Source organism: Notothenia rossii (assembly GCF_949606895.1).
Source record: "Notothenia rossii genome assembly, chromosome: 3".
In the NCBI taxonomy this organism is placed as follows: Eukaryota; Metazoa; Chordata; class Actinopteri; order Perciformes; family Nototheniidae; genus Notothenia; species Notothenia rossii.
Window position 1 is genome coordinate 1,632,651 of NC_136901.1, and position 4,939 is coordinate 1,637,589.

A 4,939-nucleotide genomic window follows, 5' to 3' on the forward strand; every position below is an offset into this window, starting at 1 on the left:
AACTCTCCGTTAGTCTTTGTTTCCTCAAGACGGCTCCCACATCTACCTCTATTGTTCAGGTCCTTCTGGAGTGTGTGTGTGTGTGTGTGTGTGTGTGTGTGTGTGTGTGTGTGTGTGTGTGTGTGTGTGTGTGTGTGTGTGTGTGTGTGTGTGTGTGTGTGTGTGTGTGTGTGTGTGTGTGTGTGTGTGTGTGTGTGTGTAGCTTGTACGTTTTAAACCTGAGAGATATGAGGAAAACAAACACATATCTCGGGGAAAGTAAAGTTTAAAAGTCCAAAAGCTGTGTCTCTTGTTTTTATGCGTGACCTTAATTAGTTAAACGATCGGCAGCTGTTCAGCTTCTGTTTGACTTTTTAGTAATTAAGGCGGACAGGAAGTCTAGTTGCTACCTTTATATTCTACTTTCTAAATGTTTACTGAGAGATATCTCGGGTTTAGTAGTGGACCAGATATTTTGGGAGAGTTACTATGAAGTGTACCAGAACATGTGTTTTTTTTAAACGCACAACTTTAATTTAACGAGCTGATAAGCAACCTATTTTATTTTGGTGTCATCGTCCAATCACATTCACGTGTGCGACTTTACAATGCAATACAAATCATTAATCATTATAATTAATACAAGACAGAAAGAGAGTTTTATGCAAAATAAACTGCAATTTTGTTGTTTTTTGTGGACTTTAGTATGAAGGGACCGGACAGGAAGTTGTAGGGTGTGTCCGGCTGATTTCCTTAATAAACGTTAGGTTTTCTTTCCTTTTTGAGGGAGTTTCTGACCTCTGCAGCTGCGTCAGAGAGGGGGGGGGAGGGGGGGGGGGGTGGGGGGGGGGGGGGGGGGGGGGGGGGGGGGGGGGGGGGGGGGTCGCTGATATAATGCACGGGCAGCAGGAATGTCACACACAGTGAAATAATGTGGGAGTCGGGGAGTTTCAGGGTGAGGAAACAGCACCTCCTGCTTCAGCGATTTCAGCGTTTAAGGACACACCTCCCCCAAATAGGAGTCTATTTCTGGCCTCAGCCGAGAGGGTACAGTACTCACACCCTATACTCAAATAGAAGTACACAGATCCTTACTCAAGAGTAGAGTACACACATCCTTTACTCAGGTAAAAGTACACACATCCTTTACTCAAGTAGAAGTACACACATCCTTTACTCAGAGTAAAAGTACACACATCCTTTACTCAAGTAGAAGTACACACATCCTTTACTCAAGTAGAAGTACACACATCCTGTACTCAAGTAGAAGTACACACATCCTTTACTCAAGTAGAAGTACACACATCCTTTACTCAAGTAGAAGTACACACATCCTTTACTCAAGTAGAAGTACACACATCCTTTACTCAGGTAAAAGTACACACAATCCTTTACTCAAGTACAAGTACACCTCCTTTACTCAAGTAGAAGTACACATCCTTTACTCAAGTAGAAGTACACACATCCTTTACTCAAGTAGAAGTACACACATCCTTTACTCAAGTAGAAGTACACACATCCTTTACTCAAGTAGAAGTACACACATCCTTTACTCAAGGTAAAAGTACACACATCCTTTACTCAAGTAGAAGTAACACATCCTTTACTCAGGTAAAAGTACACACATCCTTTACTCAAGTAGAAGTACACACATCCTTTACTCAAGTACAAGTACACCTCCTTTACTCAGGTAAATGTACAGATACTCGTGTTTAAAAATACTCTGGTGAAAGTAGAAGTACTGACTAAAACTTCTTGCTCAAGTCAAAGTAAAGGCTTTGAAATGTACTTCAGTAAAAAGTACCCATAACTAGCAGCTGCTTTAAAGAGTACCTGACCTCCCTTTATATTAATAGAACAAATAATGGTCATTGTTAGCTAATGAATGTTTCCAATGCTGAACAACAGCAACATGACAACGTTTCCATTGGTCCCTCTTCTTTAGAGAGACCAGGAAATGATGGATACACGGATCGTGTTCAAATCAATAGGCACGCAATGACTCTAAATAATAATGATCACGCCACCAAACACACATTCAGACTAAAGGAACCAGCCTGTTTGGAAAATGAGAGAAGTAGAAAGTACAGGTATTTGAGTTCAACATGTAAGAAGTAGAAAGTACAGGTATTTGGGTTCAACATGTAAGAAGTAGAAAGTACAGGTATTTGTGTTCAACATGTAAGAAGTAGAAAGTACAGGTATTTGAGTTCAACATGTAAGAAGTAGAAAGTACAGGTATTTGAGTTCAACATGTAAGAAGTAGGAAAGTACAGGTATTTGTGTTCAACATGTAAGAAGTAGAAAGTACTGTATTTGGGTTCAACATGTAAGAAGTAGAAAGTACAGGTATTTGAGTTCAACATGTAAGAAGTAGAAAGTACAGGTATTTGAGTTCAACATGTAAGAAGTAGAAAGTACAGGTATTTGAGTTCCAACATGTAAGAAGTAGAAGTACAGGTATTTGAGTTCAACATGTAAGAAGTAGAAAGTACAGGTATTTGAGTTCAACATGTAAGAAGTAGAAAGTACAGGTATTTGAGTCAACATGTAAGAAGTAGAAAGTACAGGTATTTGAGTTCAACATGTAAGAAGTAGAAAGTACAGGTATTTGAGTTCAATATGTAAGAAGTAGAAAGTACAGGTATTAGTGTTCAACATGTAAGAAGTAGAAAGTACAGGTATTTGAGTTCAACATGTAAGAAGTAGAAAGTTCAGGTATTTGAGTTCAACATGTAAGAAGTAGAAAGTACAGGTATTTGAGTTCAACATGTAAGAAGTACAGCTTTCTGCTGTTTTAAATGTCACTCTGACGTACAATAACCCATCGTTGCTGTTTTTAAAAGGCGGCTTTCCCCTGCAGATCTTTAGTAAAAACATCAGCAGTCATTTGTTTTGTTACTAAAACTATATGTTTGATTTCAAAACGTTGCATTTCATCGTTTCCCTTTTATTCTACATCGTATTAACTGTGATGATAAACTTGCATGTGCAGTCGGCTCGTTAGCTGCTATGAGGCTGATGACACACTGACATCGTCTAAAAGCCAGATTCATGAGGAGGAAGTGGATGTTTGGGGCTTTCTTTGGTCCCCTGCATGCTGGGCTGCAGCCTCACTTATCACTGGCTTTCTATATAAGCTCCATGCATACGTTGTTAGCATGTTGTTAGCATGTTGTTAGCATGCGGTTAGCGTAAAGAGTGATGGCCCCGCGGCGCAGTCGCTCTCTCTGATTTATGGCCCCGCTCCTAATAGCTCTGCTTAACACACAGGTTTGTCCAGATTTAGTGATTACCTTAAGCTAAAGTGTATTAGCTGCGTTGTGATGGAGGAGGGCGGAAGATAATTAAAACACTGTGAATTAAGCCGTTGTCACAACAACCCCCAAAAACATCCATATGACCCCCCCTCACCCAGTTACTGGAGATAAACAAAGACCCAGTTCCTCCTTTTTCAAATCTGTAGGACTTTCGTTGTGACGCCTTAATGAGAGAGAATGCACAGGAAACAAAGGGGAAGATTTAGAGTGACGCACCGCAGGTAGAGGTAGTATTCATAGGCTTAAAGTGAGTTTCAGCCTCGTACATATGGAGCTAACGAGCGGACTGCAGAAGCTAATTCAACAACTCATCACAGTTAATACGATGTAGAAATATAAGGGAAACTATGAAATGCAACGTTTTGAAGACAAACATATCAAATAAACGACGTACAGTGGGACCAAAGAAAGCCCAAACGTCCACTTTCTCTCATTAATCGCTTTGAGACGATATCAGTGTGTCATCAGCATCGTAGCAGCTAACGAGCGAATTTATCATCTAATGAAACCATCAGGCTGCAAAGTATCCAGGACGTGTTCAAACATTACACCTGCACTGTTCTACAAGACCTTTCCTGCACACTGATGTCAGTATGTTGAACATGTTCACACAAATATTTAATATGATTTCATATTTAACTTTTTACGGTGAGATCTTGTTTTAATAGAGACTTCATCACTTGCTGTATTATGATCTGACTAAGAGGAAGTGCATGTCCCCCGGCAGGGGGGGGGGGTCAGGTAAATGCACCTGTTGATCCCTCCTGAGCTTTTCCTTTTGTTCTTCAGCCGCAGAACAACAATGGATCTGTCTAAGTGATGGAATAAGGCCCCAAAAAAACCCTCAGACCCTCAGGGGCCGGAAGACAGGTCTAACAGGGACAAAGAAAGGGGGTTTGGAGGGTCTACAAGTGACTCAGCTTCCAGCGTGTGACTCTTTAATACACCTGAACATCAGCAGGAGAGGACTCTTTAAGTAGAGACACTACATACTGATATACACCTGAACATCAGCAGAGAGGACTCTTTAAGTAGAGACACTACATACTGATATACACCTGAACATCAGCAGAGAGGACTCTTTAAAGTAGAGACACTACATACTGATATACACCTGAACTCAGCAGGAGAGGACTCTTTAAAAGTAGAGACACTACATACTGATATACACCTGAACATCAGCAGGAGAGGACTCTTTAAAGTAGAGACACTACATACTGATATACACCTGAACATCAGCAGGAGAGGACTCTTTAAAGTAGAGACACTACATACTGATATACACCTGAACATCAGCAGGAGAGGACTCTTTAAAGTAGAGACACTACATACTGATATACACCTGAACATCAGCAGGAGAGGACTCTTTAAAGTAGAGACACTACATACTGATATACACCTGAACATCAGCAGGAGAGGACTCTTTAAAGTAGAGACACTACATACTGATATACACCTGAACATCAGCAGGAGAGGACTCTTTTAAAGTAGAGACACTACTACTGATATACACCTGAACATCAGCAGGAGAGGACTCTTTAAAGTAGAGACACTACATACTGATATACACCTGAACATCAGCAGGAGAGGACTCTTAAAGTAGAGACACTACATACTGATATACACCTGAACATCAGACC

At 40.6% G+C, this 4,939-nt stretch overlaps 1 protein-coding gene across 1 annotated transcript in view; it reads left to right on the plus strand.

Annotated features, from left to right (window-relative positions):
* Positions 1–4,939, plus strand: part of LOC307034589 (zinc finger protein GLI2-like) — a gene marked incomplete at its 5' end in the record, with an annotated part of 44,551 nt that overhangs the window by 15,543 nt on the left and 24,069 nt on the right. The gene's annotated exons all lie outside the window — the stretch shown is intronic.